This window comes from Pelobates fuscus, chromosome 1, assembly GCF_036172605.1.
Source record: "Pelobates fuscus isolate aPelFus1 chromosome 1, aPelFus1.pri, whole genome shotgun sequence".
Lineage (NCBI taxonomy): Eukaryota > Metazoa > Chordata > Amphibia > Anura > Pelobatidae > Pelobates > Pelobates fuscus.
This window is the reverse complement of record NC_086317.1, coordinates 181,792,472-181,819,568: the sequence shown is the minus strand read 5'-3', so window position 1 is coordinate 181,819,568 and position 27,097 is coordinate 181,792,472. Positions and strand designations below refer to the sequence as shown.

The following is a 27,097-nucleotide window of genomic DNA, read 5'->3' as shown; positions in this document are numbered from 1 at the left end:
TACATATACAGTTGCAAGAAAAAGTATGTGAACCCTTTGGAATGATATGGATTTCTGCACAAATTGGTCATAAAATGTGATCTGATCATCATCTAAGTCACAACAATAGACAATCACTGTCTGCTTAACTAATAACACACAAAGAATGAAATGTTGCCATGTTTTTATTGAACACACCATGTAAACATTCACAGTGCAGGTGGAAAAAGTATGTGAACCCTTGGATTTAATAACTGGTTGAACCTCCTTTGGCAGCAATAACTTCAACCAAACGTTTCCTGTAGTTGCAGATCAGACGTGCACAACAGTCAGGAGTAATTCTTGACCATTCCTCTTTACAGAACTGTTTCAGTTCAGCAATATTCTTGGGATGTCTAGTGTGAATCGCTTTCTTGAGGTCATGCCACAGCATCTCAATCGGGTTGAGGTCAGGACTCTGACTGGGCCACTTCAGAAGGCATATTGTCTTCTGTTTAAGCCATTCTGTTGTTGATTTACTTCTATGCTTTGGTTCATTGTCCTGTTGCAACACCCATCTTCTGTTGAGCTTCAGCTAGTAGACAGATGACCTTAAGTTGTCCTGCAAAATGTCTTGAAAAACTTGGGAATTCATTTTTCCTTTGATGATAGCAATCCGCCCAGGCCCTGACGCAACGAAGCAGCCCCAAACAATGATGCCCCCACCACCATACTTCACAGTTGGGATAAGGTTTTGATATTGGTGTGCTGTGCCTCTTTTTCGCCACACATAGTGTTGTGTGTTTCTTCCAAACAACTCAACTTTGGTTTCATCTGTCCACAGAATATTTTGCCAGTACTGCTGTGGAACATCCAGGTGCTCTTGTGCAAACTGTAAACGTGCAGCAATGTTTTCTTTGGACAGCATTGGCTTCCTCTGTGGTATCCTCCCATGAAATCCATTCTTGTTTAGTGTTTTACGTATTGTAGATTCGCTAACAGGGATGTTAGCATTTGCCAGTGACTTTTGTAAGTCTTTAGCTGACACTCTAGGATTCTTCTTCACCTCATTGAGCAGTCTGCGCTGTGCTCTTGCAGTCATCTTTACAGGACGGCCACTCCTAGGGGGAGTAGCAGCAGTGCTGAACTTTCTCCATTTATAGACAATTTGTCTTACCGTGGACTGATGAACAGCAAGGCTTTTGGAGATACTTTTATAACCCTTTCCAGCTTTATGCAAGTCAACAATTCTTAATTCTAGGTCTTCTGAGAGCACTTTTGTGCGAGGCATCATTCACATCAGGCAATGCTTCTTGTGAAAAGCAAACCCAGAACTGGTGTGTGTTTTTTATAGGGCAGGGCAGCTGTAACCAACACCTCCAATCTTATATCATTGATTGGACTCCAGTTTGCTGACATCTCACTCCAATTAGCTCTTGGAGATGTCATTAGTCTAGGGGTTCACATACTTTTTCCACCTGCACTGTGAATGTTTACATGGTGAGTTCAATAAAAACATGGCAACATTTCATTCTTTGTGTTTTTAGTTTAAGCAGACTGTAATTGTCTATTGTTGTGACTTAGATGATGATCAGATCACATTTTATGACCAATTTGTGCAGAAATCCATATCATTCCAAAAGGTTCACATACTTTTTCTTACAACTGTATATATATACAGTTTTTTTGCCTTCTTTGGGATCAACAGCAAAAAACAAATATGAGGAAGGCTGAACTTGATGGACGCAAGTCTCTTTTCAGCTGTGTAACTATGTAACTATATATATATATATATATATATATATATATATATATATATATATATATATATATATATATATATATATATATATATATATATATATATACAGAATGGATCAGAAAAAGATGGAATTATTTTCCCCTAACATGTACTTTGCTATCTTTCTCTCTATGATATTTTTAGGTTAGGATTAGAGCAGTTGTTAGGGATGAGGAACTGGTATATGGCTTTTTCTAATATAAAATATTGGTGCTTTTCAGAATAAAACATTTAATTATACAGTAAGTATACTCACATGCAGACACAGACCATATCACTGACACACAGCCTCATAGACAAACAATCTCACTGATATACATAAGCTCATTGACATAAAAACACAAGCTCACTCACTAGCAGTCACACACCCACACACACACATGCAAGCAAGCTCACTCACACACACAGCTTAATGTAGTGGTTCAAGCTTGATGATCTCAGTCATAGAGGCAGGGCCAGTCAAGGGGAGACCAGCACGATGTTGAAAAAAAACAAAAACACTATTTTTAAAAACACACACACAGACAGACACATAAACCATGACAGACACACACACACCCCATGACACACACACATCATGACAGACATACGCACACCTTGACACACACATATACCATGACAGACACACTATGATACAGACAGACACACACACAATGACTGACAGACACACACACACACACCATGACAGACAGACAGACACACACACACACACACAATGACACAGACAGACACACACACCATGATACAGACACACACACCATGACACAGACACACACACCATGACACAGACAGACACACCATGACACAGACAGACACACACCGTGACAGACAGACACACACTCACACCATGACACAGACACACACACACACACCATGACACAGACACACACAGCATGACACAGACACACACACCATGACAGACAGACACACACACATACACTCCCACTGACAGACTGACATACATAATTGTTGCTACCTGTGGGCAGACAGATGGGTGTGCTGGCGGCCGCAGGGAGAGCTTGGATGGCGGCCGTAGGGGAAGCTGTGTGTTCTGTCTCTGCTCCCCAGCGCGCAGCTTAATGATACCGGGGCCGGAATATGACGTCATCTTCCGGCCCTGGTCTTATTAAGTAGCATGCGAGGGCGGGGGAGCAGAGACAGAACACACAGCTTCCTCTGCGGCCGCCAGAAGAGCTCCCCCTGCGGCTGCCATCCAAGCTTTCCCTGCGGCCGCAGGTCACCCAAATGTCTCCCCGGCCCCAGGTGCCCGACGGCCCACCGGGAAATTTCCCGGTATCCCGGTGGGCAAGTCCGGCCCTGCACTTTAGTCATCTGAACTTAATGAGGTTGTTCAGGTGAGTATAGGAGATACCTGCAGGCTTTTTCATGTAAACACTGTATTTCAGAGAGAGATATACACAGATAGAGAGACACAGATAGATAGAAAGATAGATAGAAAGATAGATAGAAAGATAGATAGATAGATACAGATAGATAGAGATAGATCACTAAATATAGATAGATAGACACAGATAGATAGATACAGATAGACAGATACAGATAGATAGAGATACATATGTATTAAGGCCGTTTGGCCTGTATTTGTGGGAGGGGCTTAAATTAATTCACTCCCCTATATAAGGGACACCCCTTACCTGACTCATATTGCTTGAGGTCAGCATCAGAATGATTTCCACTTCTGGGTCATCCAGACGCCATTTTACCTGATTACTCCATGAGGTTTTCTAAGCTGAGCTGTGTCAGGAATCCAGCCACAGGCTTTTCCGGCCTACCACCTTCTTTCTTAAATCCATCGCCGTGGATTATGTCCAAATGACTCACAAACCGTCGACCTACCCGTTACGCCAGGCATCAGTCCCACGGCACCATGCACGGGTCAGGTCCTCACTTTACAGCTGCATTTTGTCTACGTCTGTTCTAAAACCATTGCATGTTCATGCATATCATTCATTTAAATTTACTTGTTTATATCTGTCACTGGCTCATTTGAGCATCAGCATACTCCCGAACGGGAACACATTCTGTTTCAATTGCCTAAACATACTAGGCAATTCTGTGCGTGCATTTCGAATCTCACTGAGCGTTTCATTTTGTTTTCCTGACATACCAGGCTCACAGTTTGTGCAATTTTCTACGGGAACTAGTTCATGCATTTACTATTGTACTACACACACGTTTCGTGCATTTACAACCCATGAACAGAACACTGGTTTGTTACAATGACTGTTATTAAGCTATTACGTTCACATATTGTATATTGTCAAACGGGCACTGTTCATTTCCCTGTCATACAACTATAATGCTGGGGTATAGCTCACTAACAATGTTTCACATAAATCACACTGACCCCAACAGGTCACTCTCAAAATATTACGTTAACCTTGCATTTGGATTAAAGGGTATTTTTACCATACAATCAGCATTTCTGACCCCTATTGGTCAACAGCAAAACTGTCTTTACATGTCAAATACAATTTACCAGCCAATATAAATTAGACATAAGATTGTTTTAAACATAAACCATAAATTAAACTCCAGCACGGGCTCAACTTCAGGTTTAATTCACAAGTTGAGCCCGTGCTGGAGTTTAATTTATGGTTTATGTTTAAAACAATCTTATGTGAATCTGTTGGCGCTATATAAATGGCAATAATAATAAATAAATAAATAATAATTTAAATTTCACATCAAGACCAACAGTTGTTCTATCAACACTGCCACCTACAGGACTGTCAAGTACATTGACAATTTTCATGGGGTTTTACAAACACCAAAACACTGACCCCTATAGGTCAACAGACAAACAACATTTCACATACCAATCAGTATCCAACTACACTGCCACCTATAGGGCACATCTGCAGTGCACTAGCATTTTGCAACACCATGTTCACTGACCCCTACCATTCAATAAGACATGCAGTAATTCACATAGGAAGTAGTATATCAACATCTGTTATAAATACATATATTATTACACAGTAGCAGATGCATCTGTATATATGTAACTGGTAATATAGTTCACATACATTTTTCACAGCACGCTGCTCACACAACAGACTTTCCCCTAGCAAGGGGACATACAACATACAAGGTGGGGACAGATCACCTTTTCACTTGAACATACGGCACTTAATGGGTTAAGATTGATACATATTTAACCAGTATGGCTACGATGTTTAATATTTAACCCCTTAAGGACCAAACTTCTGGAATAAAAGGGAATCATGACATGTCACACATGTCATGTGTCCTTAAGGGGTTAAACATCACGGCACTTTACTTTTCACATATGCTGTACGTATTAAGATAAGCTTGGTCTATGCCATATTTCCTTATGCCATATGGTTTTATCCATTCAGGTTACAGTTACTAATAAAAAATCTATACGGATTGTCATGTTCAATACCATACTACCAGGTACATACACCTGCTCACGTATTCCCTGGAATAGTAATAGCGTACTGGCAATTAGGGTTCTAGGGCCCAATAGGTATTACCCCCTTTTTTCTCTGCATTATGCTTCGGTTAGTGCTCCCGCAAGGCCAACACCCCGCCTCATACTCGGAGGCGTACACCCCTCGGGCCACTTGTGAGCTAGCTGCCTCGCATTGTATCATAGAGAGGGTCTCACCTGTCACTCCCCTTCCTATTTTCTGGTTACTGTCACCGAGAGGCCAACATCCTGCCACAACGTTCGGTGGCCACACAAAATCCCCTCGCGCCAAGCATAGATAGAGCCTCTCAAGCCACTTGGCAACGAGCATGGGCCTCACCAGTCACCAAAAAACACCAAGCCTAATCGTTTTGCCTTATGGCTTAGCTAGCAAGCCAGTACAAGACCCCTGGGTACAAATAATAATTCAATCTTTTTTGTTATTTAAGTATTTCTCAAAAATATGGTGAAGAATCACCTCTTCCTAGCACCCGGGCTAGAATTGATACACCTTCAAGCAGAGGAGATGTTGCTAGTCCAGCAGCAATCAGATCCTGGACGATCCCACACATTACCACCGTCCTAAGGAGGCGACAAATCCCCTACCCTGCCACAGCAAGGAAAGCAGAGTTATTCAAACTCCTCCATACATCAACAGACAACACGGAGGCAGGGGAAGGCCCAGCAACACCAACTCAGGTGACACCCAGGCCATGCTAGCCTCACTCATAAACTCATGAGCCAAAAAATTTATGACAGACTGGCAATCTCGAGTCGGTCACCACAGCCCTCACAAGGCTGGGCCTCACGCTACTGTACAACCAGCACCAACCGAAACTCGGTTACCTGGTACAATCAATTCTTATGACACACAAGACGTTAACCCTGCATGTATGATCCCAGCACATAGGGGAAACAAGGCATATATATTTATGATGATGTATCTGTGATGGTCAGATCCAGGGATTCCAGGTAAATCAGAAACTGACCATGCCTTGGTTGGGTTGGCATTTGGAATATGTAGAGATGTTTATTTGTGCAGGTACCCATACAGAAGGGATTTTGTCCCAAACAAACGGACGAGCACTCTCAGGCTCCAGGTACCAGCACCTCTGAACTACCAGAGACAATTGATATGAGTAGTTGCATATAGACTGTTGCATATATGTTCAAATGGTTCAGGGCACATGACAAACCATGTGTCCTAATACAACTTACAAATAACATACTCACCATCTGTACACACCAATGCATTTTCAACACTACTGACTCATCACCCTTCCAGACTTGTAGTAGATTTACTAAAGCTCTGGAACTTCAAAGGGCTCCCATACAGGTATCATAAATACACCTTCAAGGAATATAGCATGCCTTCACTTACAGTCAGCACAACAGAACCATCGGCTGTAACAGAAGGCCCAGACACTATCATAACATTACTGGGCATACGACTTGAGTCGGCATCCATACACGCAAGTTACCACAAGACAAATAGGGAACATTCTCAACTACATCAATCACTACCTCCTGCTTAGTACTTACAACCGCAAGGAACTACAATCCCTACCAGGTTCCTTAATTTTGCTATGCCTATCATACCACAAGACCACGCTTTTCACATCCAGAGTACTTTCCCCTTTTTTCCACACTTCCAAAATGATGATCAGAGGATGTCCTTAGACACCCCAGCAACAGCAGATCTGCACATGGGGGGAATTTCTTAACCACTTGGCATGGTAAAAGCATGTTCCTTCCATGATTGTCTGACACTTCTCTAACCAGATGGTCAGACGCAGCGTCTACCACGGGTTTGGCAGCGATCTACCGCGAATGATTGCTTTGGAGCTGTTGGCCATGGCATCCAGGTTTGGAAATTTTTCCACCACCTCAGCCCCTTTGGGGGATCTACCCCATTTTAGCAGCTGCTGTGGCATGGGGTAAATCATGGTCAGGGTCATCAATCCATTGTTACTCAGACAACTAAGCACATGTCATATCATCAACAAACGCCACTCATCATCCATAAGGTCATGATATTTCTAGGGAACTCACTTGGTTGGCCACCTATCACATTTCTTTTACTTTCATGTACCAGGCGGGGGTATACATCCCTGACGACAATTGTCTAATTTATATTCCAGGCATGTTCATCAAACGCTTCCTACAGCCGCCCATACAGTCATGGCCACTCTTTCATTCCAGAGACAAAATCATGGATTAGACATACTCATGCAGCATAGCATGCACTATCCCACCTAGCACTTTTGTCCCATACTTGTAGAACGCATAACACAGCTTTTCACCTGGCTTAAAGAATCTCATTGGAACACGACATAGCTCAACCTGTGTCATAATATTTCTCCTAGGTTTTGCTTCTTTTTGCCACCTTAAACTATCTCACACACCATTAATTATATATTTTACAGGCATTCAACAACACAGGATAACCTATGGCCAAAACTACCATAACTTCATGCTATCATACCAGACAAGAATATACTCAGAGGTTTTCAGGAATCCATTCCCCCACGTTCCTCTCAGAGATTACCAATAGCCATCCAACGTTTCCATCCTTAGATCCATTAGACCCATTAGATCCATTAGACCCATTAGATCTACAACCATTCAATTATACTACCAAGTCGGCCATTACCAGCCATGCACACTGCCTTCTATGCCTTTCTCAGGCCACAGAATCCACTACCATCACCACCACTCAGACAGATCATTGTCTTCAACGATCCCACGTACGTAAACACATATATCAGTACCTATTGGCTCTACCACATTCCGAAACGAGTCAACACGCACCAACAGTAGAGATAACATACTATCCTACCCACAACAAATGGAGTCCACTTGCGGTCTTAGATTCCTACCTTCAAAATCCTTCCAGGAATTAAATATTGTAATGCATTTAAGGACATGTCTGGTTAATTTGTATATATTTGTTGACTGTATTAAATCTTTGATTATTCATTTTTGCCCTCTTTATTTACAGGCCCACCGTATCATCGGTCTCGGCACATCACAACCGACTTGCTCCCTTTATACTATCCTACGCTTATGCTGGATCATAGTTACATAGTTACATAGTTACATAGTTACATAGCTGAAAAGAGACTTGCGTCCATCAAGTTCAGCCTTCCTCACATATGTTTTTTGCTGTTGATCCAAAAGAAGGCAAAATCCTTACTCCAGATCCTTACTCCATATGCGGCTATTTTCCCCTTACACAAGTATTAAGGCCGTTTGGCCTGTATTTGTGGAAGGGGCTTAAATTAATTCATTCCCCTATATAAGGGACACCCCTTACCTGACTCATATCGCTTGAGGTCAGCATCAGAATGACCCTCCCACCCACTCCTCATTTCAACACTTTCTCTTTTCTTTCCATTTACTTTACTTTCTTACTCCTTGGTGGGCGCTCTTTATTTACAGGCCTACTGTATCGTCGGTCTCGGCACACCACAACCGACTTGCTCCCTTTATACTATCCAAGCTTATGCTGGATCCTTACTCCATATAGGGCTATTTGCCCCGTACACACACACACACATATATATATACACATATAGATAGAGATAGATAGAGATAGATAGATACATATAGATACATACAGATAGATATAGATAGATAGATAGAGATAGATACATATAGATACATACAGATAGATATAGATAGATAGATAGATGCAAATAGATTTATAGATAGAAAGATATAGATAGATAGATAGATAGATAGATACAGATGGATAGATCAAGCATGTGAAACGTGGCCTGTGGGCCGCATACAGCCAACAGTTAATTTATTTGCCCTAGGGCTGCTTTGTGCTGTGGCTGTGTCCTGCCCTGGCAAATTGCGTGCTTCGGCTGTGCGGTGCTACATTGTGCACAGAGCATGCCAGCCACTCCAGCCACTCCAGCCACGCATCTGGCCTGCTTGAGCAGAGAAGAGATGGACCTGGAGGATGGATGGATCATCCTAAAGTAGGGCAATAGGGGTTCGGGGGAACTTCCTGTGTAGTGTGTTGCATGTGGGACGGGAGTGCAGTGTATTAAATTGGTGGAAGGAGGGGGCAGTATATTAATTTAGAGGAGGGAGTGAGGCAGTGTATTAGAGTGGATGGAGGGGGGCAGTGTGTTGAATATTGGGGGAGGGAGGGCAGTGTATTAAATTAGAATGGTGGGAGTGGGGGAAGTATATGAGTTAAAGGGGTAGTGTTAGATTGGGGAGGAGGGGCAGTGTATTAGAGTGGGGGCTGCAGGAGTATAAGAGTGGAGAGGGGGAGGATATTGGATTTGGGTGCAGTGTATTAGATGGGGGCAATGTTTTAGATTGGATCTGCATGGATATGCTGAACGCTCCCCATGGAGATGCTGATTGGCCGTGCAGTGTTTTGACAGACATGCACAATACCCTCCCAACGGTTTCTTATGGGAAAGCATTGAATTGGCTGAGATCATTACGTTTGATGATCTCAGCCAAAGTGAAGAACACACTCATAGTACTTGAAAATCAACATGATAATGTCATTTGTTTTTTACAGCTGTGCAACAGCATACATTCACCATTTCAGTCCCATTACCAACTTTTCTTAATATGTCATGGTAGTTGTACTGAAACATTTGTTATATGCAAATTTATGTCTACTTAACCCCTTAAGGACCGGACTGTTTTGGCCATGTTGTAAGGAACAGTTCAAAAACACCCAGTGTTTACATGCTTTTTTGCTGTAGGGCTATAAGTACAAGTAGGAAATTGCTGTTTCAAAATATACTCGAGTATAAGCCGACCCGAATATAAGCCGGGGCCCCTAATTTTACCCCAAAAAACTGGGAAAACTTATTGACTCGAGTATAAGACTAGGGTGGGAAATGCAGTAGCTACTGGTAAATTTCTAAATAAAATTAGATCCTAAAAAAATTATATTAATTGAATATTTATTTACAGTGTGTGTATATAATGAATGCAGTGTATGTATGAATGCAGTGTGTGTGTATGAATGCAGTGTGTGTGTATATGAATGCAGTGGGTGTGTATTAGTGTAGTGTTTGTATGAGTGCAGTGTGTGTATGAGTGCAGCGTGTGTGTATGAGTGATGTGTGTGTATGTATGAATGCAGTGTGTGTGTATATGAGTAAAGTGTGTGTATGAGTGCAGTGTGTGTGTGTATGAATGCAGTGTGTGTGTGTGTATGAGTGCAGTGTGTGTGTATGAGTGCAGTGTGTGTGTATGAGTGCAGTGCATGTGTATGAGTGCAGTGCGTGTGTATGAGTGCAGTGCGCGTGTATGAATGCAGTGTGTGTATATGAGTGCAGTGTGTGTATGAGTGCAGTGTGTGTGTATGAGTGCAGTGTGTGTGTGTGTGTGTGTGTGTGTAGCTGAGCCTTGGTGGGGGGTGGGCAATTTATTTTATTTTTTTAATTATTTTAATAATTTTTTATTATTATTATTTTGAATTATTATTATTTTTTTATTTAATTATTATTTTTTATTTTATTTAATTGTTTTCGTCCTCCCTCCCTGCTTGATACATGGCAGGGAGGGGGCTCTCCTTCCCTGGTGGTCCAGTGGCATTGGCAGTTCAGTGGGGGGGAGGGGGCTGGCAGAGCTCTTACTTACCTCTCCTGCAGCTCCTGTCAGCTCCCTTCTCCTCCGCGGCGGTCCGGTCAGCATCTCTGTCAGCTCACACTGTAAGTCTCGCGAGAGCCGCACTATGACCCCGCGGCTCTCGCGAGACTTACACTGGGAGCTGACCGAGGTGCTGAACGGACCGGCGCAGAGGCGGAGGGAGCTGACAGGAGCTGCAGGAGAGGTAAGTAAACGCTCTGCAGCCCCACAGCCCCCTGCCTGTATTATGGCAATGTAAATTGCCATAATACAGACACTGACCCCCTGCCTGTATTATGGCAATGTAAATTGCCATAATACAGACACTGACTCGAGTATAAGCCGAGTTGGGTTTTTTCAGCACAAAAAATGTGCTGAAAAACTCGGCTTATACTCGAGTATATACGGTATATATTTTTATAATTTATCAATAGTGACATTGTAAACCTGTTATCTGTCATAAATCTCCAAATCACACCTCACATGTTCATATTTATTTTAAAGTAGACAACCCAGGGTATTCAATATGGGGTATGTCCAGTCTTGTTTAGTAGCCACTTAGTCACAAACACTGGCCAAAGTTAGCATTTATATTTGTTTGTGTTAAAAATGCAAAAAACTATGAACGCTAACGCAACCAGTGTTTGTGACTAAGTGGCTACTATAAAAGACTGAACATACCCCATTTGCAATACCTTGGGTTGTCTTCTTTTGCAAATTGTTGCCATCATGGGGGTAATTCTTATTCCTGGGCTACCATACGCTCTCAAAGGCAGCATACCCCATCTGGCAAATTTCAATGTAAAAAAAAGAAAAAAAGAAAATCAAGCCTTATATTTGACCCTGTAACTTTCAAAAACACTATAAAACCTGTACATGGTGGGTACTGTTATACTCAGGAGACTTCACTGAACACAAATATTAGTGTTTCAAAACAGTAAACTGTATCACAACAATAATATCATCAGGGAAAGTGCCGTTTGTGTGTAAAAAATCCAAACAACGTCACTTTCACTGACAATATCATCGCTGTGATATGTTTTACTGTTTTGAAACACAAATATTTGTGTTCAGCGAAGTCTCCCGAGTAAAACAGTACACACCATGTACAGGGTTTAGGGTGTCATAGAAAGTTACAAGGTTAAATATAGTGCCAACAAATTAAATTCTCTGGACTTTCGCCCTGGGTTGTCAGGCAGGTCCCTCAAATTGCAATCAATAAAAGTACTTAATTATGTAAAAATATCACATAAATATGCATGTATAATTTAAATATATACATATTTATATATTTGAAGTCTACATCTATATTTATTAAATGATTTATGTAATTGTGTATATGGATATATATATACATATATATTTTGTATTTTTATATATTTATATATACATATAAGTGTAAAATATAAGTGTATTTTGATATATATATTATTTTTATTTACTTATTTATATTGTATAATATATATATATATATATATATATATACATATATACACAATATATATATAGTTATTATTATATATATTGTATATATACACGTGTGTAATTTAATTATATGTGTATTTTTATATTAATATATGTATATATATGAAAAAAATATACTTAGTTTGACATTATGTAAATAAGATATATATATATATATATATATATATATACATGTGTATATGTGTGTGTATGTATATATATATATATATATATATATATATATATATATATATATATATATATATATATATATATGTTGAAAGGCCATTTGGCCTGAATTTGTGGGAGCAGTTATGACCCTATATACACCCAAGTTGGTTTGTCTCCAGAGTTACCTGCACTTCCGGTTTGTTGTTCCTGCCAGTCCTGCCTCGTACAAACAGTCTATCTTCAGAAGCTCCTGCCGCCGACCTCCGGGCTCATCCACCGGCTGCCCCACTGTATTTCTCACTTGTTACCCAGCTATTTGGCTTCCGGTCACGTAAGCATTGACGTTAGAAATAGCGTTCGGCTATTTCCCACGTTCGGGCCTGAAACGCAGGGATAGGCTCCCTATATTACTTACCCGTTCATGTATTTACGCTGTTCGTGTACTTCTGCGTTCGTGCGGCTACTAGCCGAACGCAGAGTACACAAGCTTTCGTTTTTATTTCGTTACAAATGTAATACCACCTACGTTCGCCTGTTTCTTACATACGTTTGTTTAGTCGAAACACGTACAAACAGCGTTTTTTACAAGCTTTCCGTTTTTCCTAATCTATCACACGTGTTAGCCAAATGCATGATGTTTAGATATTTAATTTTGATGATTTAAGTATGTTCCCCTAATTATTTCTTTTTGAAACGTGTACATGGTTCTCCCTACGTTTTCCTTAAATCTGAGCGGCTCTTTTCACCGCCCATTGTCACATTTAATTATGCATAAATTCCCAGAGGTTTTCTCTTAAAGAAACAGTTGACTCTTAAATTTGTCCAGCTCCACGCTCAATTTGTTCATTAGCTCTTATTTTCTTAATCTCTGTATGTATTATAAATGCTATACTCTGGTTCCTTATTCTTACAAAAATGAATGTGTTTCACGTTGTACTATTCTTCTTCAAGAAAACTCCAGGAGGTGGTTCCAGTATACCGTTTCACGGTATCGGGTAAAAAAGGTTAAAATTTTTATGTTTCTCCAGAGGCCTCATTCAGCCTCCACAGCCTTTTTTACAAATCACCTCCCACCTCCCAAAATGGGTTCAAAACTTCACACATACCCGGTCTAAAGATGCCTTACCCTCCATGTTACTATTATACTAACGTGTTAATTTTGTTTTTCTTTTCACCATACCTTTACTTAGACCTGCACCATTTAGTAGTTTCACTACGCATTCAACGACCAACAGGCTACCTGGTCCCTGACGTTTCAGTATCAGGTATCAGTAATCTTACTCACTACGATTATGCTCCTTCTAAGGCCTCACTTTGCCTTCATATCGTTCACAAATATACACATTTATGGGATCCCAAGGGCTTGTCTCAAAAATTTAGACCGACGTTCAGGTCCCTCAGCTTACACAGGTACTTACGCTACAGTTTCACTGTTACACACCTTTCCATACGATCTACATTTTTACACTTGGAATACCAGTGGCATGCATCAAGCCTAGCATCTTTTTTTACCCCTAGGTTCCTGGACTGGACCTGTTCTTCACAGTATATATATATTTATACATTTATATTGAAGTCGCCCTGAGCATTGTCTTAATATACAGGTCAAACACTCAAGGTCAGTATTTACATACGTTACATACTTCCATCAAGAGACAAGCCCCCGTCAGGTTAGAGAACTGGCTTTCAGGGTGAGGCGCTGGCCCTAGCTTTCCCAAATAATTCTGCGGTCCGCGAGGTCTACCCCCCTGTGGCAAACCTAGCCACTTCTGGACTGTGATATATCGAGGTTGTCCGTAGGCTGAAAGGGGGGACTGTATCTTATATATTGTATGTGTATTCTCTAGGACCGTTCGCATGCTGGCATCCCTAAGCTACCAGCATGCAAACCCTTCGTTTGGCGAATTGCGGCTCTCCGGGCCGTTCGCCAACCGAATACGGGCTCCCCAGGTAGACCACACACTTAGAGTCGTGTGGCGCTCATTAACCGATTGCAACAAGGTTGCAATCGGTAATTAAAGGCTCTCCTAGGTGGCCGTCGTTCGACTACCGACCATGCGGCGATCGGCCATCTTGGATCCTTTGTCTCTCCAGCGGTGTTCGGTCGTCGAGCGCCTGGTACTAAAAACGGCTGCTCAATGATACGAACCCCGCCGGGCTTCCAGAGCGTTCGGGAGTTCCGCTTTCATCACATTGTGTTCCCCATCGGTGTTCGGTAGTTTTAAACCGAACTCGATGGCTAAGTGTATTTCATGCGGCGTTCGGTCAGTTCAGCTGGGAGCCGAGCGGTATTCTCCCAAAAGATGCGCTCGGATCCCAGCTATCTACCGATCGTTCGGTCACTTAAATCTGCCGAATAAAACGTAAAAAAACTTATTTTAAAACAGATTGTCAGTTCTGCTGCACGAGGGGATAATCCACTTAATCGTCCATTTTAGTGGGAGTATCCTTCTCGTGCAGCACAGCCTGTTGGGAAAATTACATTGCATGATGGGAGAAATCCCCTGGATTCACTGTATGGAAACCCCTTGCAAGGGGAACTGCATAAATATGGAAGTCTGTGAATAAAGCGAGTTAGTTGACTCTCAAACTGTGTTTCGTCCGGTTATTGGGAGGATTGGGGACATTGCCTTACTTTTCAGCGCTGACTGTGGATGTACCTGTTATACCAGCGGAGATCGTGGATTTTAATATTGCACTCCGCTACAATTGGTGGCAAGCGACGGGATCCAACCTTACAGCCGAAAAGCGCAATTCGTGCAATTGTAACTGCCGAATAAGAAGAGGAAATGGCAAGCAGAATACAGCGAAAGAACTGACTACCGAAAGTGAATGGAGACAGATTATTCTACGCCTTTAACAAACGTTAAAGGAACTACTGGAAGCCAGGGGTAAGATATCCAGCAACAAAACCAAGGCTACCCTAATTGCCGAGCTGATGGAGGGAGACCGAGGCCGCAGCGCTACACCCCCAGCAGTTATGGAAGAAACGCTCTATGAGAGAGAAATGAGAACCAGGCTAGCATTTTTGTCGCAGCCTGTATCGGATGCCATGATGAACCTGGTAATGGCAAATGTGCAGGAATACGTAATGGCACAGAGCCCGCAGCACACACTAGCTCGAGCAGAGTCCGCAACCAGGTCCTTCTACAACCCGGTAAAAGCCAAAATCCCGTATCAGGCCTTCAAAGCATTTTGCGAGGAAAAGGATGAGATTGATGGGTACTTGCAGGACTTTGAGAGACTGTGTGATTTGCATGAGTTAGAGCGGACAGTATGGGTGCAACTGCTAGCAAGCAAGCTAGCAGGTCGGGCAGCCGAAGCCTACCGTGCTGTGCCCAGTGAGGACAGCAAGGATTACGAGAAGGTGAAGCGAGCCATATTAGAGAGGTATGACATTACTCCAGAGGCATACCGACGCAAGTTCAGACACTTGCGCAAACCAGCACGAGATTCGCATGCTGAATGGGCGCACAAACTAGATCAGGCCTCCCAAGGGTGGATACAGGCCAGCCAAGCCACCACCATGGAAGAGTTACGCCAGCTGATGTTGCTGGAGCAGTTTTTTGATGGACTATCCCCTGAGACACAAGAATGGGTGCGGGACAGGAAACCCCTCACCCTAACTGAAGCAGCTAGATTGGCCGACCAACACTTTGATGCACGGAGACACCATGGACCTATAGCCAAAAGCTACCCTTGACCCACAGGACTACCTAGCGCTCTACCACCTCCAGCGCCCACAGCCTCCCCATTTCGTCCTTCCCAAGGGAATTTACCTCCACCTTCCAGATATAACGGGCGGGCCAACATCCAATGCCACTCCTGCAAACAATGGGGGCATATGGCCCGGGAATGCACCCAAAACCGGGGCAAGCCCGCCTGGAATCAGGGGCGCCCAAACCCGGTACCCAAGGCGGCTGCCCATCATTATCAACGGGAACCGACCACTCAGGAGTTGTGGAGTGTTCATGCAGAGGAACCTCTGGGTATATTACATGAAGTAATGTCAGTCCGAGCCACCGATAACCGGCAGCATCACCGGCAGCTGGTAACCCTAGAGGGGAAAGAGGTTCAGGGGCTGCGGGATTCGGGAGCTACCTTAACCCTGATAGCACCCCATTTGGTCTCCGAGGGGACACATACTGGCGGATCTGTGGCAGTCCAGGTAGCCGGGGGAGCGGTATACCGACTGCCCACTGCGAAAGTACATTTGAATTGGGGTGCGGGAGAGGGGACAGTAGAAGTGGGACTAATGCAGAATTTACCGGCAGATGTTGTGCTGGGGAATGATTTGGGCCAGATGACCTCTGCTTTTGCTCCCCAGGCTCCCTACCAGGAAGCCCATCCAGTGACCACACGGCAACAGGCTCGCACCATGGCTCCACCAACACACTCTGAGGCTCAGGTAAGAGACCAAGACCCCCACCCGACACGTTTATCCTGGGATACCCCGACTAAGTTTGAGGCCGAGGTGAAGTCAGATCCCACACTACAGATATACAGGGACCGGGTACACGCGGACCAGACAGGGTCAGAGGGGGAGCGATACACGTGGGAAAAAGGGCTACTGTATCGCATTGCTGAATGGGAAGTAGGAGGGTCGGTCACAGTCACGACTAAACAGTTAGTGGTACCCCAGAAGTATAGGCAGGAATTACTTAGGATTGCACACGACATCCCCCTGTCTGGACATCTAGGGATGACCCGTACTCGATATAGGTTGACCCACGCTTTCTTCTGGCCAGGGATTTCTAAGGACGTGAGACAGTACTGCACTTCCTGTGACATCTGCCAGCGGGTAGGCAAGCGGGGAGGCCGCCATAAAGCCAAACTCTGCCCCCTTCCCATCATCGAAGAACCCTTTAGTCGGGTGGCCGTAGATATAGTGGGGCCCTTACCAAAACCCAGTCCCTCCGGGAAAAAGTACATTTTAACGGTAGTAGACTATGCCACACGGTACCCCGAGGCTATAGCCCTCGCCAATATTCATGCCGAAACAGTGGCAGAGGCCCTAATGAAGGTATTCTCCAGGGTAGGATTTCCCCAAGAGATCATATCCGATAGGGGCACCCAGTTTACCGCTGAGGTCACCCAGCAATTATGGAAATTATGTGGCCTTAAGCCGATAGTCAATTCAGCGTACCACCCCCAGTCCAATGGCCTATGCGAAAGGTTTAATGGTACACTGAAAAAGATGCTCCACACATTTGGAGAGGCCCATAGAGACTGGGAAAGGTTTTTACCGCATTTACTGTTCGCATACAGAGAAGTGCCCCAAGAGTCCACAGGGTTTTCCCCGTTTGAATTGCTGTTCGGGAGGAGGGTACGGGGCCCACTAGACTTAATCCGGGAACACTGGGAGGGGGAGAGTAGTCCCGATGGGACCCCTATTGTATCTTACGTGCTGGAGTTTAGGGACCGACTGGAGGCGCTAACTCAGGCTGTGCGCACCAATCTCCAGGCGGCCCAACAACGCCAGCGCCGCTGGTACAATAGGGGGGCCAGAGACCGCAGCTTTCAAGTAGGACAAAAGGTTTTGTTTTTAAAACCAGTCCGCACAGACAAGCTGCAGGCCATCTGGCAGGGCCCATACCAGGTGGTGGAACAGAAATGTGACACCACCTATGTGATTGGCCCCTGCTCAGGGGTAGGGAAAAGACGCATGCTCCACGTGAACGTTATGCATGTGCGTACTTAGACGACATTGCCATATTTAGCCAGACCTGGGAGGAGCACTTACAGCATATAGGGGCCATCCTAGACCGGATTGGGGAGGCAGGGCTAACCCTGAAACCCAGCAAGTGCCATATCGGGATGGCAGAGGTGCAGTATTTGCGTCACCGGGTGGGGTGTGGGCAGCAGAAACCCGAGCCGGCTAAAATTGAAGCCGTGGCCAAGTGGCCTACCCCCAGGACCAAAACTCAAGTGTTGGCATTTCTCGGTACTGCAGGGTACTATAGAAAATTCGTGCCCAATTACAGTGCCCTGGCCAAACCCCTGACTGACTTGACCCGCAAGAACCTTCCCCGACAGGTTGTCTGGGCCCCAGAGTGTGAGCAGGCATTCCAACAACTCAAAACTGCTTTGACTAATGCTCCCGTACTTGCCGCTCCTGATCCAACTAAAAGATTTCTTGTTCACACAGACGCTTCAATGTTTGGATTGGGAGCAGTGCTGAGCCAAGTAGGAGCAGATGGCGGAGAACATCCCGTAGCTTACCTGAGCCGAAAGTTGTTACCCCGGGAAGTAAGCTACGCCGCCATTGAAAAAGAATGCCTGGCCGTGGTGTGGGCCCTCAAAAAGTTGCAACCTTATTTGAACGGACAACCCTTTTCCCTACTCACAGATCACAACCCGTTGGTGTGGCTGAACCGTGTGGCTGGGGACAATGCCAGGCTGTTGCGCTGGAGTTTGGCGCTACAGCCCTTTGACTTTACGATCCATTATCGCCCAGGGAAGCAAAACGGTAACGCCGACGGGTTATCTAGACAAACTGAACTTGAAAAATGATCTGTGAGTACTCCCCCGGACATCCCCAAGCCGATCCGTTGGGATCAGACTGTGTATGCCGGCTTGGTTCTGCGGGAGCATTGTGGCAAACCTAGCCACTTCTGGACTGTGATATATCGAGGTTGTCCGTAGGCTGAAAGGGGGGACTGTATCTTATATATTGTATGTGTATTCTCTAGGACCGTTCGCATGCTGGCAGTGTGGTGGAATCTCGGTAAAAATAAATTTAGTAGGCCGAGATTACCACGTGGCATGTGTACGTGCATATGCTGACGTATCGATCAGTTAGTTGCACGTGGCAAGATACGATCAGTAATGTACGGAGCATGTGCGGGAATACAGGATGTAGTATTCCCCTCCTCCATTGTGCTGGACAGGCCATGCGGTCAAGCAGGAAGTTAATTCTTATTTGTATTGATTGGTCAAGAGAATGTGCGGGTGGGGCTTAATATGGGAGGAGTTATATGCCTATATAAGGAGCCTGCACTATTGTCCGGGGCTCAGAACTTGCTGTATTTTGGTGACATTAGTCCCTCTGAGTCCCGATCGGTGAACCGAATAAAGAATCTCTTCCTTCCTGAAGAAACCTGTGTCCATCTCTCTGTGCTTGGCTTCCGTCAGTTTCTCCGGTATCAATTGGTGCATTGGCCGGGAAGCTCATCGTTCAACGGTAGCTGAGAGGCAGAGGCGTGAGACGGTCTATCTTTGCCCACGTTCTCTACGGCTGCACCCCTGAACTTCTGCGTGGACCTCCCTTCGTCTCGGCGCCACTGGTCTGTTGTCCAGGAGATCATCGGCCTCTAGGGGAGTGTCTACCTGGTGGAGACCTGCATAAATACTGGGCAGGTAGCCCCCATTAAACACATTCTGCTTGACCTTCAAAACGGAGCTTTGTCTCGTTTGTGGAGGGATTGACTATTGGGACAGCGCTTTCGTTTATTTCTAGCTGTGGAAGGATTTCGGATGGATTGCTGATCGGGAGTTACCGCATTCGTATGCTCCGTTCGGGAGTTTTATGATCGGTTATACTGGAATTGCATTTCTGGAGAAAGGGGATTATCGACTAAACGGCGGCTTCACTCTCCAGGCGGTGAGTGTCTTAACAATTGGTGGCAAGCGACGGGATGAATCCCACCGCCCTGAAGGCCAGCTACACACCCCGGATTGGAAATGCAATATGAGGAATTAAGGCGTGCTACCCTTAAAGACATTTTGGAGCGCAGAGGACGATCAGCGAGCAATCTCAAGAAAAGTGAGATTATTGCTATATTGGTAGAGATGGATACAGCACAGGGAAGGGAGATAGCTAATGTGCCTGGCCTGCTGGATTTAACACCCGAGGAGATAGCGTTTAACCGGGCAGTTCAGATAAGGCTGGCACACTTTGGCCCCAACCCTGCAGCGGATATTGTGGTGCAAGTACAAGCCGCAGTGGCAGCACAACAGGCGCTCCAGAGAGGAGGAGCTGCAGCAGCAGAGGTACCCCATAATAATAATGGGTAGAAAAAGGTACCATTTGCTGCTTTTAGAAGTTTTATTGAGACTGAAGGAGAGATAGACGGGTTCCTGGCGGACTTTGAACGACAGTGTGCTTTACACCAGGTGCCCGCAGAAGAATGGGTTCCTATCCTCTCTGGGAAATTATCCGGCCGGGCCAGTGAAGCTTTTCGGGCCATCCCAGAGGAGGAACTCACTAGCTACCGGGCAGTAAAAGATGCCCTTTTGGCCCGGTACGCTGTTACCCCTGAGGCGTACCGGAGGCGATTCCGGGACAATAATAAACAGGCTGGTGATTCCTATGTGGAATGGGCATGCCGGGTACACCGCACGGCAGCCCACTGGATGACAGGGTGCCGAGCGGTAACTGGGGAAGAGGTGCTGCAAGTGTTCCTGCTAGAACACTGCTTTGACAAGTTACCTGCAGGAGTTCGTGAGTGGGTCAGGGACCGTAAACCCGCTACCTTCCATGAAGCTGCTCGTCTGGCTGACGAATACACTGATGCCCGTAAGCTCGATCAGACAGCAGCCAAGGTCCCTGCCCGAGTGGAATACAAACCGGCAGCACCTCCAACCACCAACATATATCACCCCCCAGCACAACGTACCCCCGCTATGCCGCCAGCAACCAACCATGGGCAGTCAGCCCGATTCAACAAACGGGGTTACTCCAACCAGGTCCAGTGCTATGGATGCAAGCAGATGGGACATAAAAGACCAGAATGCCCCTTAAACAATGCCAACCAAGCACAGTCCTGGAGAAACCCAGCCGGCGGAGCCCAGCAGCCACCTCAGCCTTCTGCTCACTGCCTTGAGCAGGAGGAGTTTTGGGGTTTCCTTCACGAAGCAGACCCAGTACAAGCAGCTCAGCAGGACAACCGCCAACACCACAGGCAGACGGTTAAGTTGAATGGGAAAGAGGTCACTGGTCTAAGAGACACCGGAGCTACTATGACCTTGCTCCAAAAGAACCTGGTTTCGGAACACCAACACACCGGGAATACTGTGGCAGTAAGGGTGGCAGGAGGCGCCGTGTTCCGCCTGCCTGTTGCCCGGGTTCATTTGGACTGGGGAGTGGGAGCTGGACATGTGAATGTGGGGGTTATGAAGGACTTGCCTGCCGATGTTTTGCTGGGAAATGATTTGGCCCCTCTGATTTCTGCCTATGCTACTATGGGACCTGGCGAAGCCAATCCAGTGACTACCCGTGCTCAGACCCGTGCTGCTGGAACCGGCCCACCTGCTGCTGAGACCCAGGTAAGAACCGATTCCCCGACTGACACCCCAGGGCAGACGTTAGCTAGTTGGGATTCCCCAGAGGAGTTCGGGAGGGAAACCCAGACAGACCCATCTCTCCAGAGGTATAGGGGCAGAGCAGACACTGGAGAAGAAGGAGCAGAGGGGGAGCGGTATGAGTGGGTGGGGGACAGGTTATATCGGATCCCTAAGCCGTCCCAGAAAAGTGTTGCCCCTCCGCCGAATCGACAGCTGGTAGTGCCCGCGAAATACCGGCGGGAGATTCTGAGGATAGGGCATGATGTTCCGCTAGCCGGACATCTAGGGTCCCGCCGCACAGGCCATAGGATTATGCAGAATTTTTTTTGGCCAGGGATTAACCAGGCTGTGCGGATATATTGTAGCACGTGTGACACTTGTCAACGGGTAGGGAAGCGGGGGGACCACCCAAAAGGTAGGCTTATGTCAATGCCTATTATTGGGGAGCCCTTTGCCCACATAGCCGTTGATATTGTGGGTCCACTGGCCAGGGCTAGTCCATCTGGTAAGAAATACATTCTCACCGTGGTGGACTATGCCACTCGCTATCCAGAGGCAGTAGCGCTGTCTAACATAGAGGCAGAGACAGTTGCTGATGCCCTGGTTAGGATTTTTACCAGGGTCGGGTTCCCTCAAGAGATCCTCTCTGACCAGGGAACCCAATTTACCGCTGTGCTCACCCAGCAGCTGTGGAGGGTATGCGGCATTAAACCGATACTTAGTTCTCCATACCATCCACAGACTAACGGTCTCTGCGAGCGATTTAATGGCACCCTCAAACAGATGCTGAGGACCTTTTCTGACACTTGCCGGGACTGGGAGCGATTCCTGCCTCATCTGTTGTTTGCCTACAGAGAGGTGCCCCAGGAATCTACTGGGTTCTCCCCCTTTGAGCTGCTTTATGGGAGAAGGGTCCGCGGACCCCTAGATCTCATTAGAGGCCACTGGGAGGGGGAGACGGAGCAGGAAGGGACCCCCATAGTGCCATATGTTCTGGAACTTCGGGACCGCATGGAGAAACTGTCTCTGATGGTAAGAGAGAACCTCCAGGTGGCCCAGGGGAGACAGAAGGAATGGTACGATCGGGGTGCCCGACAGCGAGTATTCCAGGTTGGGCAGAAGGTACTAGTGCTCAAACCTGTGAAGGCGAACAAGATGCAGGCATCTTGGCAGGGCCCGTATAAAGTGTTAGCTCAGGTGTGTGATACTACTTACCTTATAGCCAGCTGTTCAGATGACAGGATCCAGCGATCCTTTCATGTGAACATGCTAAAGGAGTATCAGGAACGACCTGAGGATGTAGCTGCAGTATGTGCCCCCGCTGCAGACGATACCGAAAGCTTACCCTTACCCGACCTATTAGCAAGAGGTGCCCAGACGGATCTGACTGATCTCGTACAGCTAGGGGACAGGTTAAGCCCCGCAGAGAAGGGACAGACGAAACAGCTTCTGTGGGAGAAGCAGGCGACGTCCTCCCAAGAACCCGGCTACACTACCCTAGCTGTACATAAGGTAGAGACCCCTTGCGACAGCCCCCTTACCGTATCCCTGAAGCAGTCCGAGAAGGAATGCGGAAGGAGATAGAGGAGATGACCCAGCTTGGGGTCATCGAGCACTCCGATAGCCCTTGGGCCTCCCCTGTAGTCCTGGTGCCTAAGAAAGATGGGACCACCCGGTTCTGTGTGGACTACAGGAGGCTCAACGAGCGGACCACCACTGACGCCTACCCGATGCCACGGGTAGACGAATTATTAGACCGCATTGCCAGGGGACGCTATCTGACCACCATAGACTTGTGTAAGGGCTACTGGCAGATTCCCCTGGCCAAGGACGCTATCCCCAAGTCGGCCTTCGTCACCCCCTTTGGCTTATACCAATTTAAGGTTATGCCATTTGGGATGAAGAATGCCCCAGCTACCTTCCAACGGATGGTGGACAGGCTCCTTGATGGCTTCCAGGAATTTGCTTGTGCATACCTGGATGATATTGCGATCTACAGTGAGTCCTGGGAGGAACACCTGGTGCACGTAGGGGTAGTACTGGATAAAATTTGGGCCGCTGGCCTGACATTGAAGCCAGAAAAGTGTCATCTAGGCATGGCTGAGGTACAATACATAGGTCACAGGGTGGGGTGTGGGAGCCAGAGACCAGAGCCGGCCAAGATAGAGGCAGTAGCAAACTGGCCCACACCTATCACTAAGACCCAGGTATTGGCCTTCCTAGGGACAGCAGGGTATTACAGACGCTTTGTCCCCGACTACAGCTCTATAGCTAAACCCCTGACAGACCTGACTAAGAAGAACCTCCCTAAGCAGGTCCTGTGGTCTCCAGCTTGTGAAGCTGCGTTTCAAGCACTTAAGCAGGCTCTCGTGAATGCCCCTGTCCTGGCTGCCCCACTTCCTAACAAACGTTTTCTCGTCCATACAGATGCTTCCATGTATGGACTGGGGGCTGTGCTAAGCCAGGTCGGGGAAGATGGAGGAGAACACCCTGTCGCATATCTCAGTCGAAAGCTGTTACCCCGGGAAGTGAGTTATGCGGCAGTGGAGAAAGAATGTTTGGCCCTGGTCTGGGCATTGAAAAAATTGAGTCCCTATTTGTATGGACAGGAATTTTCCCTTATCACGGACCACAATCCCCTTGTTTGGCTTAACCGGGTCTCAGGAGACAATGGTAGACTGCTGCGGTGGAGTTTAGCATTACAACCATATAACTTCACCATCAGCTACCGACCCGGTAAGCAGAATGGGAATGCAGATGGGTTATCACGGCAAACCGACGTTCTTGCTACCTCCTAGTCCGGTCATCCCCAAGTTGACCCGCTAAAGGGCCAAGCCGGGTCTGCCGGAGTGTTCCACAAGGGGGGAGCCGTGTGACGAACCCTGCTGCATAGACCTGTATTGCTGGTTCGTCTGTTTTCATTGGATTCAGGGATTTCCTGTCCGTATGCTGTTGTTCGTACGTTTTCTAAAGTACCGATTGAAACTACCGAACATCGGCCACCCAGGAGAGGAGTGTGCGGCTCATTAACACCTTGACCACAAATTAGAACGTTGTGGTTAACCGCAAACACCTCTCCATTCCATTCGTATGGGTGGTCGTCGTTCGTATGCCAAACACGAGGCGGCGGCCATTTTGGACACGAGGCGAATCAGCGGTGTTCGGTGCAAAACCCATGGATCTAAAAACGGACTCTTTATCTACCGAACACCGCTGGAGACGGCCGTCTCCCCTTCTATTCCCTTGGAGGCATACGAACACTGTTCCGTTCGGGAGTTTCTTTCATCCGTATGAACTTACCCAGATAGCCGTCCCATGGAGTCATTCGTATACCGAAGGACTTATGAGAGACTTTGACTCCATGGCGATTGGACTGTGTACATCGGACCTGAGCGCTATTCGGTAGGAATATGCCCTCAGATCCAGGCTATCTGGGGATACGTTGCACGAACACTATATATTCGGTACTTCTGATTTTATGTATTTTATTGCATTTTTTGTGTTTGGTTTTAAAATGGCGATGGTTCCTATCCTCGGAGTTAATTAGGTTTCTCCCTAATTATCTCCAGGATAGGAAAATATGTATTATGGGTAAAATGGGAAGGGCTTGTGTTATAGTCACTGTGATTGGCTACTGTTTAATATATTTTACAGTCTTCCACCAGGTCCCCTAGGGGAGTGTCTACCTGGTGGAGACCTGCATAAATACTGGGCAGGTAGCCCCCATTAAACACATTCTGCTTGACCTTCAAAACTGAGCTTTGTCTCGTTTGTGGAGGGATTGACTATTGGGACAGCGCTTTCGTTTATTTCTAGCTGTGGAAGAATTTCGGATGGATTGCTGATCGGGAGTTACCGCATTCGTATGCTCCGTTCGGGAGTTTTATGATCGGTTATACTGGAATTGCATTTCTGGAGAAAGGGGATTATCGACTAAACGGCGGCTTCACTCTCCAGGCGGTGAGTGTCTTAACAACCTACCAGAAGGATGGGCCTCTCTCCTTTTGAAATAATGTATGGGCGACCACCTCCCGTACTTGGTAACTTAAGGGGGGATTTGAGTCAGTTGGGAGAAGGAATTACCCGGCAACAGGTTGTAGAGTTGGGTAAGACTATGGAGGAGGTACAGAAATGGGTACTAGATAGATTACCTGTGAATATTTATCCCCCTGTTCATAGTTATCACCCAGGAGACCAAGTGTGGATTAAAGAGTGGAATAATGTACCGTTAGGGCCCAAGTGGAGAGGTCCTTATGTTGTTCTTTTGTCTACCCCTACAGCGATAAAAGTGGCCGAAGTGACTCCGTGGATACATCACTCCAGGGTTAAACCAGCAGCAGTCGATTCTTGGCAAGTTACAGCAGATCCAGAGAATCCCTGCAAGATCCGGTTAAAGCGCACGACTCAGTCGGAGTGACGAGGAACTTTGTGGATTACAAATTTTATTGTTTCAGAGATTGGTGAGTGAGAAGGCCATAATAAAGCCTGTCCGCTCACCGACGTGTAGTTTAAAAGTCAGGAAAAGTCTCGAAGGGACCCCTGTGAAGACGAGCAGAACTCCATACCCTGCAGCCCTTACATCCTGGAAGCTGAGGTGCCATCGCACGGACGAAGACTGAGGATGCCGACGAAAGATGTGTTTCTGATAATGTTTTTATATATGTATTTTTATATTCAGGAAGGTAGAGGTACCGACACTCCTAGCTGTGAGGTATGCATTAAGACTACAAGAACAGGTAACCATATTTCCCAGACCCTAATTTGGCATTCGCAATACGAGTGTAAAGGAGATGTATCAAGATGTAGATACTTAAATATAGAGTATAGTGTGTGCCATTTAGGAGTAGGAGAACCTAAGTGCTTCAGTCCAGAGTATCAACCCCGTACAATTTGGTTGACTCTCAGGAATGGAGATCCTCAGGGGACCCTAATTAATAAAACGGTGTTAGAATCCGTAAATTCTTCGGGTGTTCTGCTATTTGATGCATGTAAGGTGATATCAAGTGGTAGAAAGCCGTGGAATGTATGTGGGGATCTTAGATGGGAGAGAACGTATGGGTCTAATGAAAAATATATTTGTCCCAGCAGTAAAAATAAGTATGTGAGTCCTAGATGCCCAAATAGAGAATACAACTTTTGCCCATATTGGTCTTGTGTGGGGTGGGCAACTTGGGGACAGACAGCAGACAAAGACATGATTGTGACTAAGTTGCCTACCAATCCATACTGTAAGTCTATGGAATGCAATCCAGTCCATATTCTTATAAATAATCCTGACCAATTCTTAGATAGATATGGTAATTTATTTGGGTTTCAAATATATGGGACGGGTTTAGACCCTGGGACAG

At 46.0% G+C, this 27,097-nt stretch overlaps 1 protein-coding gene across 1 annotated transcript in view; it reads right to left on the bottom strand.

Annotated features, from left to right (window-relative positions):
• The window catches only part of LOC134609470 (uromodulin-like), a 104,558-nt gene that overhangs the window by 52,161 nt on the left and 25,300 nt on the right, over positions 1 to 27,097 (bottom strand). The gene's annotated exons all lie outside the window — the stretch shown is intronic.